Source organism: Bufo bufo, chromosome 2 (assembly GCF_905171765.1).
Source record: "Bufo bufo chromosome 2, aBufBuf1.1, whole genome shotgun sequence".
NCBI lineage: Eukaryota > Metazoa > Chordata > Amphibia > Anura > Bufonidae > Bufo > Bufo bufo.
This window is the reverse complement of record NC_053390.1, coordinates 296,973,280-296,995,390: the sequence shown is the minus strand read 5'-3', so window position 1 is coordinate 296,995,390 and position 22,111 is coordinate 296,973,280. Positions and strand designations below refer to the sequence as shown.

Sequence of the window (22,111 nt, the reverse complement as noted above, 5' to 3'; positions counted from 1 at the left end):
AGCGATCCTGAGAGCCTTCAGGTCGAGGAAGGAGCCCCTGAGGATCAGGGGGAACACAGTCTTGCTATTCGCCGATTATTCAGCAGCAGTCGCATGGCAGAGAAGGGACTTCAGTCATATATGTATGGTTCTCTACAGACAGCAGATCAGGTTCCAGCTACAATACCCAGCTCGTCTGAGAGTGACTCAAAAAGATGGCACAGTGAGGTGTTATCGGGACCCGCTAGAGGCGGAAGAATTGCTCCGACTGTTAGGGGGCAAAGAAAGAGGAGAGTACCAGAATTCCAGATCACCCATCCCTGGAACTCATCCAGGCCTGCCCGGCAGCCTAGAGGAGAAAGTACCGGCGACTCAAGATTGGAACGACCGAGATAGGGAGCCCATACCAAGAGATCAGCGCTCACCGAGCAGTAGGAGGGCAAATTCCAGGAAGAGATGACTATTTTAGATGACCTTCTACTTTAAGGAGACTTTAATATCCTTTGTTCTATAGTGCGCCTCTCAAGATAGTAATTGATAAGTTCCGAAGCTTTATTGTTTCTGTCAAATTACGGCTTGTTTTGTTCTATTATCCTAAATTTCTGGGGATATTGGCGCACTGGTGTTAAGGCCCATAGGGGAAATACCTCGTTGACCTATAATTGGGAAAATATGGTGAGGGAAGTTTTGTACCTCAGAAAAAAGGGAGTTAATAAGAAAATATTGTTTGGAGAAGGGGAAGGTGTTAAATAATATTGTTAACAAGGGGGTTAAGGGGGGAGGGAGTATTATACTCTATGGGTGATTTAGTTATAAGTAATTCTCAGCATATCTTGCCATACGCAGTTAAGGGAACACATTTGGTGTAAGTTTGTTGTTGGGTACGTTAGGTGACATAATGAAAGTGGTGTCGTGAAATATTAAAGGTCTACGATCACCACAGAAGCGGTGGATGGTGCTTCGGCACCTCAAAAAACTAAATCCTGATCTAGTACTGTTACAAGAAACTCACCTAGGAGCAGAGGATTTTGGTTGCATGGAAAAACTGTGGGTGGCACAGGTATTAGGTTGTCCGGCGATCAGGAAGAAAGCAGGTGTTTTGATTTTAATAAACAAACAGCTTAATTGTCAGGTTCTGCGATTTATGGCGGATACACAAGGGAGATGGGTTAATGTAGTACTTCAGGTCCAAGGTATTCAGTATAGTATATATAGCATCTATGGTCCCAACTCCAGCAACGCTCAATTTTTTATGGAATTGGAAAAAGTGTTGCTACAAGACCAATGCCCCAATAAAATAGTAGGGGGAGATTTAAACTCTGTAGTAAGGGATTTGGAGGACAGGAAATGTAGTGAGCATAGTGTAGGTGGGAGTAGATCGCACGATAAGGCCATGGAAACCATGATGTTAGGGATGGGGCTGATAGATCCCTGGCACCAACTTCACCCGGATGAGAGAAGCTTCACTTTTTATTCCCATGCAAGGGATTCGTGGTCCCGTATAGATTACATACTGGTCCACCAATCTCTGCAAGGAAAGGTAGAGTCTGCAGACATTGGTGATGTGGTTATTTCTGATCATGCACTTGTGGAACTGAACCTGAGGGATTCTTACCCTCAGGATCCAGACTACCTATGGCGATTTCCCTCACATTTAACCTCAAATGAGGACTTTGTGAACAAATTAGTGGGATGGTGGGAAGAGTATCAGGACACTAATAAGGTTCATATAGACGATCCGGAACTGTTTTGGAACGCATCCAAAGCGGTAATAAGAGGGAGGATTATGAACTACATTTTTGGTATGAAGAAAAAAAAAAACATTACAGCTAGAAAAGGTGAGTAATAAAGTCAGACAAAGCTATACCACCTTTTTCTAATGATCCCACGGGGGAAAACAAGAGGAAGTGGACTGAGGCGCGTCAGAAATTTGACAAATATATTAGAGACAGGGAGTCTCTAAAATTCACTTCATTTGAGGCGACCCTACATAAGTTTGGGAACAAGGCCGGACGTTTGCTGGCTAACTTAGCTAAAGGTCGGAGACAACCTCAGTTCATCCCTAGTATTAAAAACGCGAAAAATGAAGTGGACACTGACCCGGCTATTATAAACAGTATAGTGGGGGAATATTATAGGGCGCTGTTTAAAGATGAGACTCAAATCAGCCTCACTGACACTCTTCTTGAACAAGTCAGGCTACCGACACTTAACCAGGATCAGACTCTGTACTTGAATGCAGATATTACTGTTGAGGAGCTTCAATCTGTGATCAAGCATTTAGCAAACTCTAAAGCCCCAGGACCGGATGGTCTCACGGGGGAATATTATAAAGCTCTGGTGTTACAGGTGTCACCGATCTTAGTGCGATTATTTAATGAGGTACTAAAAGGAACAGCACATCCTGATAAAGAGAATGTTTCCTATACACTGCGTGCAGAATTATTAGGCAAATGAGTATTTTGACCACATCATCCTCTTTATGCATGTTGTCTTACTCCAAGCTGTATAGGCTCGAAAGCCTACTACCAATTAAGCATATTAGGTGATGTGCATCTCTGTAATGAGAAGGGGTGTGGTCTAATGACATCAACACCCTATATTAGGTGTGCATAATTATTAGGCAACTTCCTTTCCTTTGGCAAAATGGGTCAAAAGAAGGACTTGACAGGCTCAGAAAAGTCAAAAATAGTGAGATATCTTGCAGAGGGATGCAGCACTCTTAAAATTGCAAAGCTTCTGAAGCGTGATCATCGAACAATCAAGCGTTTCATTCAAAATAGTCAACAGGGTCGCAAGAAGCGTGTGGAAAAACCAAGGCGCAAAATAACTGCCCATGAACTGAGAAAAGTCAAGCGTGCAGCTGCCAAGATGCCACTTGCCACCAGTTTGGCCATATTTCAGAGCTGCAACATCACTGGAGTGCCCAAAAGCACAAGGTGTGCAATACTCAGAGACATGGCCAAGGTAAGAAAGGCTGAAAGACGACCACCACTGAACAAGACACACAAGCTGAAACGTCAAGACTGGGCCAAGAAATATCTCAAGACTGATTTTTTTAAGGTTTTATGGACTGATGAAATGAGAGTGAGTCTTGATGGGCCAGATGGATGGGCCCGTGGCTGGATTGGTAAAGGGCAGAGAGCTCCAGTCCGACTCAGACGCCAGCAAGGTGGAGGTGGAGTACTGGTTTGGGCTGGTATCATCAAAGATGAGCTTGTGGGGCCTTTTCGGGTTGAGGATGGAGTCAAGATCAACTCCCAGTCCTACTGCCAGTTTCTGGAAGACACCTTCTTCAAGCAGTGGTACAGGAAGAAGTCTGCATCCTTCAAGAAAAACATGATTTTCATGCAGGACAATGCTCCATCACACGCGTCCAAGTACTCCACAGCGTGGCTGGCAAAAAAAGGGTATAAAAGAAGAAAATCTAATGACATGGCCTCCTTGTTCACCTGATCTGAACCCCATTGAGAACCTGTGGTCCATCATCAAATGTGAGATTTACAAGGAGGGAAAACAGTACACCTCTCTGAACAGTGTCTGGGAGGCTGTGGTTGCTGCTGCACGCAATGTTGATGGTGAACAGATCAAAACACTGACAGAATCCATGGATGGCAGGCTTTTGAGTGTCCTTGCAAAGAAAGGTGGCTATATTGGTCACTGATTTGTTTTTGTTTTGTTTTTGAATGTCAGAAATGTATATTTGTGAATGTTGAGATGTTATATTGGTTTCACTGGTAAAAATAAATAATTGAAATGGGTATATATTTGTTTTTTGTTAAGTTGCCTAATAATTATGCACAGTAATAGTCACCTGCACACACAGATATCCCCCTAAAATAGCTAAAACTAAAAACAAACTAAAAACTACTTCCAAAAATATTCAGCTTTGATATTAATGAGTTTTTTGGGTTCATTGAGAACATGGTTGTTGTTCAATAATAAAATTAATCCTCAAAAATACAACTTGCCTAATAATTCTGCACTCCCTGTATTAAGTTTCTACCTAAAGCAGGGAAAGACCCCCAGATGCCGGGCTCTGATCGACCCATCTCGCTTATTAATGTAGACACAAAGATACTTTCTAAGCTGATGGTCGATCGTCTAGCGACATTGATGCCTGCCTTGATAGCCCCCGAGCAGGTGGGATTCGTCCAGGGACGATCAGCAGTGACAAACATTAGAACAGTATTGGCGGTCCTAGATAGGGTTTATCGCGAGCCAATAGAGGGAGAGACCCCAGCCATGCTCACTTTAGACGCCGAGAAAGCATTTGATAATGTTAGGTGGGCATGGCTGGGAGCGGTCCTGGATAAGATGGGTTTTAGTGGACCCTTCAGGGTGTTCTTATCCAAGTTGTATAGTAACCCTAGTGCGAGGGTGTACACTCAGGGCTTCCTTTCCAAGCCTTTTCATCTTCAGAAAGGTACACGGCAGGGGTGCCCTTTGTCGCCCCTCCTTTTTAACTTGGCATTGGAACCCCTGGCAAGGAGTATGAACCAATCAGACTTATTTGAAGGGATAATGATAGGAGACAAACAGCTGAAGATAGCTTTATTCGCTGATGATATAATCCTCTTTTTGGCTAAACCACAGAGTCACATGGAGAAAATCTTTGAGGCGCTGGTGGTCTTCGGCTCTTACTCGGGTAACAAGGTGAATACATCTAAATGTGAGCTTCTGACATTATCGTCGGAAAAAAATAGGCACCTACGGTGGTTGTCTCGATTTTCTGTTACACGAGCTGATTCCCATATTACGTACTTAGGTATTAAAATAGGGAAGCATCCTCATTCATTATATCAGTTAAATTACCCTCCGCTGATATCCAAAATAATAGCAGACCTGACCAGATGGAAGAATCTACCTTTATCTCTGGCAGGGAGATGTCATCTGATTAAAATGATGGGTATGTCTAGGCTCCTATATCCACTACAGACTATCCCGTTACTACTTCGACATGCGGACATTAAGTTACTAGAGAGCAGGTTTATTAGTTTTTTATGGAGTGGGAAGAAACCAAGAATCTCATTAGAAAAGCTAAAATTGAGGAAAGAGCATGGGGGATTGAATGTCCCAGATGTACGAGGATATAACGTGACGTGTATAAGCAGACATATTCTGGATTGGACCAACAAAATGTCATACCACTCAAATCTATTCCTAGAAAGACAGCTGACGGCGCCCTGGGACCTGGTAGCATTGATGCATACTAGCCTACCCAAGCTCCCGATCTCAATAAAAAGGTCACTGTTACTAAGAGATACAATATTAACATGGAAGATTCTGAGGAAACAGTTTCATTTATCAGATTTCCAAACATCTACCGTTGACACATAACCCTGGCTTTGAGCCGGGAAGTAATAGTAAACTCTTTCAGAAATGGGTACAGAAAGGGATAACGAAAATGGGGGATCTATTTAAAGAAGGAGAAAACCACTGGGCCACGCTGCAGGAAAGATGGGGGTTGAGGGGATCTAATTATCTCCCGTTTTTGCAGATTAGGAATTATAGTAGGAATCTTATTAGGGACCTCTCTCAGGAGTAAAAACAAAATGAATTTGATTATTTTCTCAGTATTAAGACTAGACCTACAATAACTCTGCTTTATCAATTGTTAAGGGACAGATGGAGGTCTAAGGATCGTAAGAAAATATTTAATAAGTGGGGTCAGATATTGGGAATAGAGGAAATTTCCAAGCATGTATATTCAGGTCTTTCGGCTTTGTACAAAGCGATCATTAATGAAAAATGGCGAGAAACCCATATTAAAATATGGCATCACGCAATATATGGATTTAATTTACCGCGCCAGAGGGGGGACTCTGAAAGATTGACAGCATGACCCAAATGTCAATTGCCAAAGACGGATTTGTTTCATGGCTTATGGAGTTGTCTCAATTTGGAGAGGTTTTGGTCGCAGATGGGTCAAATCCTTCGGCAAATTAGCAACTTCAGAGGAAATATCACTTCATCCCTTGCAATAATACATACTGATAAAGAATCAGAGATCCTAGAAGAGGGGGGGTGGGGAATCGACAAAGGTTCTATCGCAGGTGGGCCATAGGCTATTGATGATAGCCAAGCAAAGTCTATTACGGTGGTGGCTTAAACCTGAAATCCCGACTAGTGAAACGATACCCAACTGAGACACGTATTTCATTTAGAGTGGCTTGAAGCACTAAATAACAGAGATTTTGGGTAAAAAATTATATCAGGTTTGGAAGAGATTCCTCCTGGCGTATGTTTCGGAGTTGGAATATCCAAAGATAATGTCCCCTTTTAAAATGGCGTCTTGGTATTTGGTTGAAGATCTGAAGGATGGGTTGGGGAAATTGAAAGTGAGTTGAAATCAGGTCGATCAAAACAGGATTTTAGTCATAAGTGTGCCTATGGGAGGAGGGGTGAAGATAGGCTGAGATATGGGTTTGAATAAGGGAGGGGGGGGGGGGGGGTTGAGGATTATTTTTCTTTTAGCTTTGGGGCTTTCTTTACTTTTTCCATTTCTGTTAGCTTTCCAGAAATTTTGCATATACTATGTTCTCTTTGTCATTGAATATAACAATGTCTGTATTTGATGGTATACTATTATTTGACAATGAAAAAACTAATAAAGAAATGTATAAAAAATAAAAAATAAAGGCTTGAAATATCTCGCTTTGTATATAATGAGTCTATCTCATATATTAGTTTCATCTTTTAAGTTGCATCACTGAAATAAATGAACTTTGCACGATATTCAAATTTTTCGAGTTTCACCTGTACACACAGCAGACATAATAAGTAGAGATGAGCGAATTTCCACTTATGAATTTCGTTTACACTTCATTTGTTGGTAAAAGGTGAATTGCGTTATGGATTCTGTTACCACGGACCATAACGCAGTTCTATGACGGGATGAATAACGGAATGCCTTTAGAGGCATTCCGTTATTTGTTCCCTCATAATAGAAGTCTCTGGGCTGCAAAACAGATCAGTCCCGTTTCCGTTATGCAGCATACTGAAAGATCTGGACTGGTTTGCTTGTTCATCGGGCATTTAGAGGCAGTATCAGACTGCCAGATGATCAGTAATGAGCGTTCATAGGAACACTCGTTAGCGATTATCGGGCAGAAAATCTCACAGTGTAATATACACTTTAGCAGTACAGGAATAAAGCAATAAACTGGCAATAGCCCTAGGCCGGCTGTTCTCATTGGGGCACATTTACTAAAACCAGCATTTTACGCCGGTCTAAGTTACCCCCTTGAGCTGCCATAAGATTCGTCTAATTTATGATAAAGCGTGCACCACATCATAAATAAGGCACATGTATGGCCGTATTTGCGCCTGGTGCCCTTACACTACTATGATGTTAGTCACTTTCAAACCAATTACCTTATTATTATTGAATAATTGGCTACCAGAGTTTTTGTTTTCGTTTTTGCGTTTTCATTTTTCTTCCCTATTTTCTGTGAGCCATACATTTTTTATATTTCCAGTCACAGCTGTAGCTGTATGAGGGCTTATTTTTTGCGGGACAAGTTGTACTTTCTAATGCCACCATTAATTATGGCATAAAATGTAGTGGGAAATGGGCAAAAAATTCCAAATGGGGTGGAATTGGAAAAAAACTGATTTTGTTCCCGCGGCGTTTTGTTTACGGCAAAAATAACCAATGCCCTTCATTCTCTGGGTCAGTACGATTACAACGATACCCCATAATAGTGTAAAAATACATTTAAACTTTGAGAAATTTTCTTTCTTTTTTTTACATCACCATATTCTGACGCCCATAACTTTTTTATACTTATGTCTACTGAGCTGTTTAGGGGCTCATTTTTTGCGGGACAGGTCATAGTTATTAGTGATACCATTTTGGAGTGTGCATGACTTTTGGATCACATTTTATTAAATTTTTTTGGGTAAGAGAAACAATGAAAAAATGGCAAATCGTCCATTTTGACCCTTTTTTCCGTTACGCCATTCGCCATATTGGATTTTTTTTTTTCGATTTTAATATTATGGGCGTTTTTGATCGTGGATCAGGATGTTTATATTTATTGTTATTTATGTATTTTTTTAATTATACGGAAAGGGGGGTGATTTAAACTTTTATATATATTTTTTTAAATATATTTTTTTACTTAAATTTTTTTTTATCATCATTTTAAAGGGGTTGTCTGGGTTCAGAGCTAAACCCGGACAAACCCTTATTTTCACCCAGGCAGCCCCCCTGAGGCTAGCATCGGAGCATCTCATGCTCCGATGCGCTCCCTTGCCCTGCGCTAGATCGCTTCCGCCCGGCAGTGTGTTCGGTGACATCACCGGCTCTGATGGATGGGCTTTAGTGCTGCCCTAGGCGTTTTACTGGCTAGGGCTGCGCAAAAGCCCTCCCATCAGTGCCGGTGACGTCACTGGGCTTCTTGGCAGCTCCATGGAGAGCCCCGTTACGTCACCGGAACTCCTAAAAAACAAGATTCTTGTGGACTCACCTGTAAAATCTTTTTCTCGCTGAGTTTTCATTGGGGACACAGGACCGTGGGTATAGCTTGCTGCTGCCACTAGGAGGTGACACTAGGCTAGAACTGTTAACTCCTCCCCTTCAGGCTATACCCCCTCCAGCCAGGAGAGAGCATATCAGTTTGTGCCCAAGCAGTAGGAGTAGGAGAGAGAAACCGAAACAAGAAGAATAAAAATACGCAACAAATGCCAGTGGTCCGAACCAAACTGAGGATGCACCTGGCAAACCCATCGCTAAACATTAGCGTCAAAAGGAAATACAGTCAGGTCCATAAATATTGGGAAATCGACACAATTCTAAGATTTTTGGCTCTATACACCACCACAATGGATTTGAAATGAAACGAACTAGATGTGCTTTAACTGCAGACTGTTCGCTTTAATTTGAGGGTATTTACATCCAAATCAGGTGAACGATGTAGGAATTACAACAGTTTGCATATGTGCCTCCCACGTGTTAAGGGACCAAAAGTAATGGGACAGAATAATAATTATAAATCAAACTTTCCCTTTTTAATACTTGGAAGCAAATCCTTTGCAGTCAATTACAGCCTGAAGTCTGGAACGCATAGACATCACCAGACGCTGGGTTTCATCCCTGGTGATGCTCTGCCAGGCCTCTACTGCAACTGTTTTCAGTTCCTGTTTGTTCTTGGGGCATTTTCCCTTCAGTTTTGTCTTCAGCAAGTGAAATGCATGCTTAATCAGATTTAGGTCAGATTATTGAATTGGACATTGCATAACATTCCACTTCTTTCCCTTAAAAAACTCTTTGGTTGCTTTTGCAGTATGCTTTGGGTCATTGTCCATCTGCACTGTGAAGCGCCGTCCAATGAGTTCTGAAGCATTTGGCTGAATATGAGCAGTTAATATTGCCCGAAACACTTCAGAATTCATCCTGCTGTTTTTGTCAGCAGTCACATCATCAATAAATATTAGAGAACCAGTTCTATTGGCAGCTATACATGCCCACGTCATCACACTACCACCACCATGCTTCATTGATGAGGTGGTATGCTTAGGATAATGAGCAGTTCCTTTCCTTCTCCACACTCTTCTCTTCCCATCACTCTAGTACAAGTTGATCTTGGTCTCATCTGTCCATAGGATGTTGTTCCAGAACTGTGAAAGCTTTTTTAGATGGTTGGCAAACTCTAATCTGGCCTTCCTGTTTTTGAGGCTCACCAATGTTTTACATCTTGTGGTGAACCCTCTGTATTGACTCTGGTGAAGTCTTCTTTTGATTGTTGACTTTGACACACATACACCTACCTCCTGGAGAGTGTTCTTGATCTGGCCAACTGTTGTGAAGGGTGTTTTCTTCACCAGGGAAAGAATTCTTCGGTCATCCACCACAGTTGTTTTCCTTGGTCTTCCGGGTCTTTTGGTGTTGCTGAGCTCACCGGTGCGTCTCTTCTTTTTAAGAATGTTCCAAACAGTTGTTTTGACCACGACAAATGTTTTTGCTATCACTCTGATGGGTTTGTTTTGTTTTTTCAGCCTAATGATGGCTTGCTTCACTGATAGTGACATCTCTTTGGATCTCATCTTGAGAGTTGACAGCAACAGATTCCAAATGAAAAAAAGCACACTTGAAATGAACTCTGGACCTTTAATCTGCTCATGGTAATTGGGATAATGAGGGAATAACACACACCTGGCCATGGAACAGCTGAAAAGCCAATTGTCCTATTATTTTTGGTCCCGTAACAAGTGGGAGGCACATATGCAAACAGTTGTAATTCCTACACCGTTCACCTGATTTGGATGTAAATACCCTCAAATTTAAGCTGACAGTCTGCAGTTAAAGCACATCTAGTTTGTTTCATTTCAAATCCATTGTGGTGGTGTATAGAGCCAAAAATCTTAGAATTGTGTTGATGTCCCAATATTTATGGATCTGACTGTATCCATACTGGGTGGGTGCTGTGTCCCCCAATGAAAGCTCAGTGAGAAAGAGATTTTACAGGTGAGTCCACAAAAATCTCGTTTTCTCGCTAGTTATCATTGGGGGACACAGGACCGTGGGATGTCCCAAAGCAGTCCACGGGGAGGGAAGAGCCCACACCCATGGAAAAAACACCCTCATAGAAGCTCAGGACACTGCCGCCTGCAAGACCTTGCAGCCCAAGGCAGCATCCACCGATGCAAAAGAGTGCACCTGGTAGAACTTGGTGAACGTGTGCAAGGAGGACCAAGTCGCCGCCTTGCACAGTTGGGGAGCCGAAGCCCGGTGAGCCCAAGAAGCGCCAACCGCCCTGGTTGAATGAGCCGCGACGCTGAGGGGCGGAACCTTGTGCCTCGGTGATGGTCGAATGAATCCACCTAGCGATCGTCACCTTGGAGGCCGCCAAGCCCTTGCGAGGGCCTTCAGGAATGACGAACAAGGCCGTATGCCGGAAGGAGCTTTTGACGGATAAATAAATCTTCAGTCCCCGCACCATGTCAAGCCAATGGAGAGCACGCTCTCGAGGATGTGATGAAGGGCAAAACGAAGGGAGAACAAGTTAAGATGAAAGGCCGAGACTACCTTCGGCTGAAAAGAACCACCTTGTACTGGTGCAGAATTAGAAAGGGCTCCTTACAAGAAAGCGCTGCTAATTCCGAAACCTGCCTAATTGACATGATGGCCACTAGGAATGTCAGCTTCCAGGAGAGCAAACGGGGCGACACTGAGTGGAGAGGCTCAAAGGGGGCCGATTGTAGTGCCCCCAGTACAAGGTTTAAGTCCCACGCGGGGACAGGATGACGATACGTGGGGACGTGTGAGCCACCCCCTGAAGAAAGGTCTTAACCGGGCCCTTCAAGGCCAAGGGGCGCCAAAACGCCTTCCTTCCGACTGCCTAACCGCCCACAGCCTCTCATCCCTCTCCTCCCCCTCGGCCGAACGAACTCTCGCGCAGGCGCAGTACCCACTGAGGGCTGCGCCAGTGCGATCTGCAGGAGACTGAGGGCAGGAGCTTCATCCTCGTCACTGGGCATGCGCCGAGCCCAGTAATAATGATTTGTTTCCAGGAGGGAGGGTGGGGAAAGAAATCGCTGTCTGGCTTCACTCTGGCAGGCAGGCAGGCTGGAGAAAACGCAGGGTGCAGCAGCCGATCGGCAATCCTCTGTGCTTCCTCCCAGGCTGACTGAGGGAAGAGCGAGCATTGGACGTCACTGGGCTCGGCGCATGCCCAGTGACGAGGATGAAGCTCCTGCCCTCAGTCTCCTAAAGATCGCACTGGCGCAGCCCTCAGTGGGTACTGCGCCTGCGCGAGAGTTTGTTTGGCCGTGAGGGAGGGGGAGGAGAGGGATGAGAGGCTGTGGGCGGTTAGGCAGTCGGAAGGAAGGCGTTTTGGGCACTGTAAGAGGGGCGTTACTGGGCACACTAAGGGGAATAAAACGCTCCTCTGGGCACCTTCAGGGCTAATTTACATAATCATAAAAGTCGTTTTTCTCATAAACTACTGGACGGATTACAAGATAGAAGAGCACAGCCGATTCAAGGTAAGCTGTGCTGCATGACTGCTTTAAAATCCGATTTTGGGTTAGGGGAGGTGACAGAATCCCTTTAAGGCAGGGAGGTCTGCCTCCTATGGACACTAAGCTAAAACTGATATGCTCTCTCCTGGCTGGAGGGGGTATAGCTTGCAGGGGAGGACTTAACAGTTCTAGCCTAGTGTCGCCTCCTAGTGGCGGCAGCAGCAAGCGATACCCATGGTCCACAGTCCTGTGTCCCCTATGATAGCGAGCGAGAAATGCCTTTGTCCTGCGCGATTTAGCGCAGGGCAAAGGAGAGCATCGGAGCATGAACTGTTCCAATGCTCAAGTCAGGGGGGCTGCCTGAGTGAAAATGGGGATATGCCCGGGTTCAGCTTTGAACACGGACAACCCCTTTAAGGCTCATAAATGACCTTATAAATTATTTTTAATTTTGACCTATAAGGGATTTAAAAAATGACAATTTCTTTGCATTTTGATAATTTCTTATGTTGGCCTGCCATCTGGTGGACAAAATAAGAATTGCAGCATTAATGCTCTGAATTTCTTCATAGAGACTCAGCGCATTCAGCGCATGTACTGAGGCAGTTATACACAGAACACAAATGCTGATGTGAGGTGGCCAGGACGGGAGCTGGTGTGTCTGCGTGCCTATGTGCGCTCCCGTGATCCCTGCCACTATGGAGGACGGAGGCATGTCTGCGGGGTGCAAGCACAGCCACTACAGCTCGATTGCACGGATGGTCGTAAACCCTGACAACAAGCAATGAATACAAGGGTTGAATAATTAAGAAATTAAGACGTTTGGCTAAAGGACCTATATTAGAAAGTGGCTTCTATTGACAGGGTGGACATTCTGGGAGCCATTTTATAAGGTGAGACAACCCCTTTAAGCTATGCTTTTAAAGGGAACCTGTCATCAACTTTATGCTGACCGTACTGAGGGCAGTATAAAGTAATGACAAAAATGCTGATTTCAGCTAAAAGTAAGTGGTTGCCGAGAACCAGCATCATAATCATTGCAGCCCAGGCCGTGAAAGGAGTCAAATCTACCTGAGAAGGGTCCTGCTCTCCCCGACCTATCTGCTGATGATTGGCAGTTTTTTCCTAGAAGGAAAACTCGGTAGAAGACTGTCAGTTATCAGCAGGGAATTCACGAATAACCAGGACTCTTCTCAGGTAGATTTGACTCTTTTTAAGGCCTGGGCTGCAATGATTATGATGCTGGTTTTCGGCAACCGCTTACTTTTAGCTGATGTGTGACACACCGTTGAAATTAGCATTTCTGTCACTACTTTATACTGCCCTCATTACGGTCAGCATAAAGTTGATGACAGGTTCCCTTTAACCCCTTAAGGACCGGGCTCATTTTCACCTTAAGGACCAGGCCATTTTTTGCAAAAAATAATAACTTTAAAACGCTTTTACTTATCCAGGCCATTCTGAGATTGTTTTTTCGTCACATATTGTACTTCATGATACTGGTAAAATGGAGTAAAAAAAAAATTAATTTTTATTTATAAAAAAAATACCAAATTCACCAAAAATTTGGAAAAATTTTCAAATTTCCACGTTTCAATTTCTCTACAATACATAGTAATACTTCCAAAAATAGTTATTACTTTACATTCCCCATAAGTATACTTCATGTTTGGATCATTTTGGGAATGCCATTTTATTTTTTGGGGATGTTACAAGGCTTAGAAGTTTAGAAGCAAATCTTGAAATTTTTCAGAAATTTTCAAAAAAACACTTTTTAAAGGACCAGTTCAGACCCCATTCTAGAAACTACACCCCTCAAGGTATTCAAAACTGATTTTACAAACGTCATTAGCCCTTTAGGTGTTCCACAAGAGTTAATGGCAAATGGAGATAAAATTTCAGAATTTAGATTTTTTGGCAAATTTTCCATTTTAATCTATTTTTCCCAGTAACAAAGCAAAATGGCCCTGATTCTGTAGTTTACAGAAACACCCCATATGTGGTCGTAAATTGCTGTACGGGCACATGGCAAGGCGCAGAAGGAAAGGAATGACATACGGTTTTTGGAAGGCAGATTTTGCTGGACTGTTTTTTTGACACAATGTCCCATTTGAAGCCCCCCTGATGCACCCCTAGAGTAGAAACTCCAAAAAAGTGACCCCATTTTAGAAACTATACCCCTCAAGGTATACAAAACTGATTTTACAAACTTTGTTAACCCTTTAGGTGTTCCACAAGAATTAATGGAAAATAGAGATAAAATTTTAAAATTTCACTTTTTTGGCAGATTTTCCATTTTAATAATTGTTTTCCAGTTACAAAGCAAGGGTTAACAGCCAAACAAAACTCAATATTTATGGCCCTGATTCTGTAGTTCGGGCACACGGCAGGGCGAAGAAGGAAAGGAATGCCATACAGTTTTTGGAAGGAAAATTTTGCTAAACTGGTTTTTTGACACCATGTCCCATTTGAAGCCCCCCTGATGCACCCCTAGAGTAGAAACTCCCAAAAAGTGACCCCATTTTGGAAACTACGGGATAGGGTGGCAGTTTTGTTGGTACTATTTTAGGGTACATATGATTTTTGGTTGCTCTATATTACACTTTTTGTGAGGCAAGGTAACAAGAAATAGCTGTTTTGGCACCGTTTTTATTTTTTGTTATTTACAACATTCATCTGACAGGTTAGATCATGTGGTATTTTTATAGAGCAGGTTATTACGGACGCGGCGATACCTAATATGTCTACTTTTTTATTTATTTATGTACGTTTTACACAATTATTTCATTTTTGAAACAAATAAAATCATGTTTTAGTGTCTCCATAGTCCGAGAGCCATAGTTTTTTCAGTTTTTGGGCGATTATCTTGGGTAGGGTATGATTTTTGCAGGATGAGATGACGGTTTCATTGGCACTATTTTGGGGTGCGTATGACTTTGATCGCTTGCTATTACACTTTTTGTGATGTAAGGTGACAAAAAATAGCTTTTTTTACACCGTTGTTTTTTTTTAACGGTATTCATCTGAGGGGTTAGGTCATGTGATATTTTTATAGAGCAGGTTATTACGGACGCGGCAATACCTAATATGTGTAGTGCATTTTATTTTTAATCAGTGATAAATGTGTTTTTTTATTTTTACTTTTTTTTTTACCCAGACTTACTTGGTTCTTGAAGATCCAGTGGGTCTGATGTCTGTATAATACAGTACATTATATAATGTACTGTGGGGATCAGAAACTTCTGAAAGCGCTGCAAACCGCAGGTCTGAATTGACCAGCGGTTTGCAGCGATCGCCGATACGGGGGGGGGGGGGGGTTAACAGGACCCCCCTCGGCATTGTCCCAGGGTGCCTGCTGATTGATTTCAACAAGCACCCAGTTCCGATCACCACCTGCCGCGTGGCGGTGATCGGAAATACACAGGGCGTACCTGTGTCCGTAACAGGTTAAACCCACCAATTCCTGTCCATATATATGCCCTATCACACAGAGTCCCCCTACTTGGTAAAGATACCCCTTTAGAGCCTTAGTGACCCCGACGTGGTAAAATGTGCCCTCCCATACACTACGATGCCCCACACAGTGTGAGACCATACCTCCCAACTTTTTGGACGTTGAAAGAGGGACACTTATGATTTATTGTGTGAAAGATCAATTTTTCCTGCATATCTATACACTTCTCTCTTATATAGTTATTTATGAAATAATGCAAAATTTATGTGAATATAGAAATTCTTAAAATTCAAATTGGATCAAATAATGAAATAATAAGCAAGGAGGGTTCTGGGAAACCAGCCAAACACGTTCTGGATCTCTATTGTAAATGTAATAATAAAAATCTGTACCTCAGATCCAAAAGAGGGACATTTATGGAGCAAAGAGGGACAAGGGGACTTGGGTAAAAAATAGGGGCTGTCCCTCCAAAAGAAATACCTCTACCCATGACACGCGGATTAGTGCAGGCGCGATGGCGACACTACGTGCCACCCCATGCAGGAGCTGATGGCACCATGTATATGATTGAGTAATAGTGACAGAAGCTAAAATTGCACTTTTGTTCCCATACATCATGTATCCAATGTGTCCAATGTATCCAATGTGTCAAAGATAATTATGGCTATTATATCCCAATAACATACATTATACGCTTGCAAATTATTCACATCTGCTGTGAGAGAAACGCTTCCCTAGAGCTGCTTATAACTGGTGCAATCCCTGAGGTGTTGTTAGTTTCCACACCACAACTCTGTCATTTTTCATCCCTATCATTACTCATAATTGATTTGGACACGCATGGGGGAAGAAGGTGGAACCAGGTTTATTTTCTTTAATTGTATGGTTGGCGACAACCTCTCATTATACGGTTACATCGCCTCATGATGCTGAGACCCAGACTCCCGCCAATTACATCTCTCCAGGGGTCCTTCGGTAATCTCCACACACCTCTACCTAGGTATACGCATGCGCAATGGTTGCCTATGAAGCCCAGTTGTGTCTAAAACCCATGCGTCGTAAGGACCTTGTGACGTCACACAGTCACGTGGCTTTGAAGCAGCCGCGAGATGTATACCGGCAGGGTAATATGTAAATGACATGCGTTCTGGTAATACAGTAATAGACTGTAAAAATAATAACTAACCGTAATGATGGTGTTTACAGCAAGCGCTGGCACCACTGACCGGCAGTATTGTCTTCACACATTTATATATATATATATATATATATATATATATATATATATATATATATATATATATATATATATATATATATATATATATATTATAATGTGGACCCTAATACCAGAGACCAGTACTGGATACAAGTTTCCTTGGTGTATAATGGAGGCATACGCGGACTTCTCCCAGCACACGTTACGTCAGCAGGCGCTAGAGACTGGTTTGCCTACAAGTGAATGAGATTCCGTTTGTAACAGCAGATGGCTCCATAGCTCAGGGGTTAGAGCACTGGTCTTGTAAACCAGGGGTCGCGAGTTCAAATCTCGCTGGGGCCTACAAGATTTATTTTATTTTATTTTTGTCAATTTTTGTACTATTACTTATTCCATTTAGTAAGCAAAGATCATTTTAGCGCAATTTTATAATGAAATATGCTTTCCGTTATCATGTGAATATGACAGGTCTGTTTACACATAATTCAGGATAGATAGAGAGATGAATGATAAATGAGATGATGGGGGTAGATGGGTGGATGATGGCATATATGTCATGAGTTGGTTCTTTTACTGTTCTGGGGGCACAAATCAATGCATCTGGGGTTTCACGTACAAGCAAGCTTTCCTTTAGAGCAGATACTGCCCTCTGCTGGTTATCTCTTGCATAACCACAACTTTATTCTTGTGCAGTTGCAGCATACAGAATAGTGTGGCGGTGGTAAATGCAGGGCAGAATATATTTAAAAAACCCCAAGAGGTTTTAAAAAGAACCTGTCACCTCTCCTGACATGTCTGGTTTATTAAAGGGGTTTTCCCATCTCAGACAATGGGGGCATATCGCTAGGATATGCCCCCATTGTCTGATAGGTGCGGGTCCCACCTCTGGGACCCGCACCTACAATGAGACCGGAGCGGGGAAATGAACGGAGGGCGCATGTGCAGCCGCTCTTCGTTCATTTCTATGGGGCGACGAAAGTTGCCGTCTGCCCCATGGGTGGTGCGCTCCCATTCACTTCTATGGGAGCAGCGCTTAGTGGTGGACGGACCCCGTTCCCCGCTTCGTTCTCGTTGTAGGTGTGGGTCCTAGCGGTGGCATCCACACCTATCAGACATTGGGGGCATATCCTAGCGATAAGCCCCCATTGTCTGAGATGGGAATACCCCTTTAACTACTTGTTATAACAATTCTGGAGCATCTATGCTTATGGCTCAATGTTGTGCCAGGGGCGGACACAGACAGCAGAGGACCCCTGTGCAAAGAATGTGCCTGGGCCCCTCCACTCCCCATGCCAAATTCTCAACCTAACCTATTCCCTCCTAATATTACATACAGCAATACAAAACATACAAGGTGAGGCTACTTTCACACCCACGGCACTACGATCCGTCTGGACACAAACCACAGCATACAGCGCTGATTCTCTGCATGTTTGCCAGATTGTGTCCCGATCTCTACCGTACCCCATTATAGTTAATGGGCCCGGTGGGCATTCCGTCTGAATCCAGCAGTGCTGGATCCAGTGAATTCCGGCAGGCTGTTCTCAGCTGGAAGAGCCTGCCAGAATCACTAACACAGATGTGAAAGTAGCCTAATACAGCGCCACATACCTATTACATCCAGTGACGTCTTCTTAGATCTTCTCTTTCCTCATCTTCTCCTTTCAGACCAGACCACCATGATGATTCCTTCGAGCCGTCTCTTCTCTCTGCAGAGTTTGACAGACAGACAGTTTCCTACTTTTCCAACATCCTCCAACCTTCTGAACACATCCTGTGCCTGCTGTGCTCCCCAATACTATACTGCGGAAACAGATAATCCCCCTGTAAATACCAGTACCAGATAGTGCTCCTACAATAATTATTGGCACCCAGTGCCCTAAAAAATAACTAAGCCCAGCAAATATTGTCCCTGACACTAATAAACATATTGTCCCCCAAAAAAATTATACAAAAAAATGCCCTGTTGTGTGGCAGTAAAAAAATACCTCCTCTTAGTGCCCCTAGTAGATCCAATGTCCCTATAGTGCCCCCATAATGTGTGTCAATGCCCCTACTGTGTGCTCCAAAAAAACCCTCTTAGTGCCCCCAGTTAAGCTAATGTCCCTATAGTGCCCCATAATTTTGCAGCAGTACAGTGCCCCCAGTAGATGCCCCCATAGTGCTCCTCCCCCCGTTCCATGGTGCCTGACATATTGTGTCAGTATAAAATGTCCCTATAGAGTGCCCCAAGTAGATGCCCCGATAATGTTCCTCTCCCCCCTTCCCCATAGTGCCCATATAATGCATGCCAGTATAAAATGCCAGTATAAAATGCCACTATGGTACTCATCCCCACCCCCATATTGCACATATAGTTTGTGCCAGTATAAAATGCTCCTATTTAATGCCCCCCAACAGATGCCCCCATAGTGCTCCTCTCCCCCACTTCTCCATAGTGCCCCCCATGTGTGACAGTATATAATTCCAATATATAGGGCCCCTAGTAGATGCCCTCTTATGGATCCTCTCTCCGCCATAGTGTCAGTATAATTCTTATATATAGGGCTCCCAGTAGATGCTCCCATAGTGCTCCTTTCCCCCATGTGTGCCGGTAAATGATGCCCCAATAGTGCTCCTCCCTCCCATGTGTGCCAGTAAATAAAGCCCCCTTGTAGATGCCCCAATAGTGCTCCCTCCCATCTGTTCCAGTAAATAATGCCCCCTAGTAGATGCCTCCATAATGTTCCTCTCCCCCCATGTGTGGCAGTAAATTATGCCCCCTAGTAGATGCCTCCATAGTGCTCCTCTCCCCCATGTGTGCCAGTATAATGCCCCCTAGTAGATGCCTCCATAGTGCTCCTCTCCCCCACTTCTCCATAGTGCCCCCCATGTGTGACAGTATATAATTCCAATATATAGGGCCCCTAGTAGATGCCCTCTTATGGATCCTCTCTCCGCCATAGTGTCAGTATAATTCTTATATATAGGGCTCCCAGTAGATGCTCCCATAGTGCTCCTTTCCCCCATGTGTGCCGGTAAATAATGCCCCCTAGTAGATGCCCCAATAGTGCTCCTCCCTCCCATGTGTGCCAGTAAATAAAGACCCCTTGTAGATGCCCCAATAGTGCTCCCTCCCATCTGTTCCAGTAAATAATGCCCCCTAGTAGATGCCTCCATAATGTTCCTCTCCCCCCATGTGTGGCAGTAAATTATGCCCCCTAGTAGATGCCTCCATAGTGCTCCTCTCCCCCATGTGTGCCAGTATAATGCCCCCTAGTAGATGCCTCCATAGTGCTCCTCTCCCCCCTTGCGTGCCAGTATAACGCCCCCCTAGTAGATGCCCCCATAGTGCTCCTTTCCCCCGATGTGTGCCAGTATAACGCCCCCTAGTAGATGCCCCCATAGTGCTCCTCTCCCCCCATGTGTGCCAGTATAATGCCCCCTAGTAGATGCTCCATAGTGCTCCTCTCCCCCATCTGTGCCAGTATAATGCCCCTAGGAGATGCCCCCATAGTGCTCCTCTCCCCCCCATGTGTGCCACTATAATGTCCCCTAGTAGATGCCGCCATAGTGCTCCTCTCCCCCCCTTCCCCATTCTGGGCAACAGCATAGTGTAAAAAAAAAATAATAATAATTAACTCACATACAGTTGCAAGAAAAAGTATGTGAACCCTTTGGAATGATATGGATTTCTGCACAAATTGGTCATAAAATGTGATCTGATCTTCATCTAAGTCACAACAATAGACAGTCACAGTCTGCTTAAACTAATAAAACACAAAGAATTAAATGTTACCATGTTTTTATTGAACACACCATGTAAACATTCACAGTGCAGGTGGAAAAAGTATGTGAACCCTTGGATTTAATAACTGGTTGAACCTCCTTTGGCATAAATAACTTCAACCAAACATTTCCTATAGTTGCAGATCAGACGTGCACAACGGTCAGGAGTAATTCTTGACCATTCCTCTTTAAAGAACTGTTTCAGTTCAGCAATATTCTTGGGATGTCTGGTGTGAATCAGTTTCTTGAGGTCATGCCACAGCATCTCAATCGGGTTGAGGTCAGGACTCTGACTGGGCCACTTCAGAAGGTGTATTTTCTTCTGTTTAAGCCATTCTGTTGTTGATTTACTTCTATGCTTTGGGTCGTTGTCCTGTTGCAACACCCATCTTCTGTTGAGCTTCAGCTGGTGGACAGATGGCCTTAAGTTCTCCTGCAAAATGTCTTGATAAATTTGCAAATTCATTTTTCCTTTAATGATAGCAATCCGTCCAGGCCCTGACGCAGCAAAGCAGCCCCAAACCATGATGCCCCCACCACCATACTTCACAGTTGGGATGAGGTTTTGATGTTGGTGTGCTGTGCCTCTTTTTCTCCACACATAGTGTTGTGTGTTTCTTCCAAACAACTCAACTTTGGTTTTATCTGTCCACAGAATATTTTGCCAGTACTGCTGTAGAACATCCAGGTGCTCTTGTGCAAATTGTAAACGTGCAGCAATGTTTTTCTTGGACAGCAGTGGCTTCCTCTGTGGTATCCTCCCATGAAATCCATTCTTGTTTAGTGTTTTACCTATTGTAGATTCGCTAACAGGGATGTTAACATATGCCAGAGACTTTTGTAAGTCTTTAGCTGACACTCTAGGATTCTTCTTCACCTCATTGAGCAGTCTGCGCTGTGCACTTGCAGTCATTTTTACAGGATGGCCACTCCTAGGGAGAGTAGCAGCAGTGCAGAACTTTCTCCATTTATAGACAATTTGTCTTACCGTGGACTGATAAACAGCAAGGCTTTTGGAGATACTTTTATAACCCTTTCCAGCTTTATGCAAGTCAACAATTCTTAATCGTATTTCTTCTGAGAGCTCTTTTGTGCGAGGCATCATTCACATGAGACAATGCTTCTTGTGAAAAGCAAACCCAGAACTGGTGTGTGTTTTTTATAGGGCAGGGCAGCTGTAACCAACACCTCCAATCTCATCTCATTGATTGGACTCCAGTTGGCTGACACCTCACTCCAATTAGCTCTTGCAGATGTCATTAGTCTAGGGGTTCACATACTTTTTCCACCTGCACTGTGAATGTTTATATGGTGTGTTCAATAAAAACATGGTAACATAAAATTTTTGGGTGTGTTATTAGTTTAAGCAGACTGTGATTGTCTATTGTTGTGACTTAGATGAAGATCAGATCACATTTTATGATCAATTTGTGCAGAAATCCATATAATTCCAAAGGGTTCACATACTTTTTCTTGCAACTGTACTTACCTCCATGACACTCTCAGTGAAGCGGTGAAGGCCTCTTCCGGCCTGTGTCCCGCGCTGTACGGCTCAGGCGGCGCAATGACATCATCGCCCCGCCTGCACGGCCTCTGATAGGCTGCAGGCACTACGCATGCAGCCTATCAGAGGAATGGGTAAGGGAAACACCTTTCCCCTGCCCCACTGCAGAATCCATCTGTATCGCTGTCCTGAGGATGGCGATACAGATGAATATAGAGAT

At 43.6% G+C, this 22,111-nt stretch overlaps 1 non-coding gene across 1 annotated transcript; it reads left to right on the top strand.

Moving 5' to 3' along the window:
- The first annotated feature begins 16,888 nt into the window (after positions 1–16,888).
- Positions 16,889–16,961, top strand: TRNAT-UGU. The gene has a single exon. It is a non-coding gene; the product is annotated as a tRNA-Thr (tRNA).
- The last annotated feature ends 5,150 nt before the right edge of the window (positions 16,962–22,111 follow it).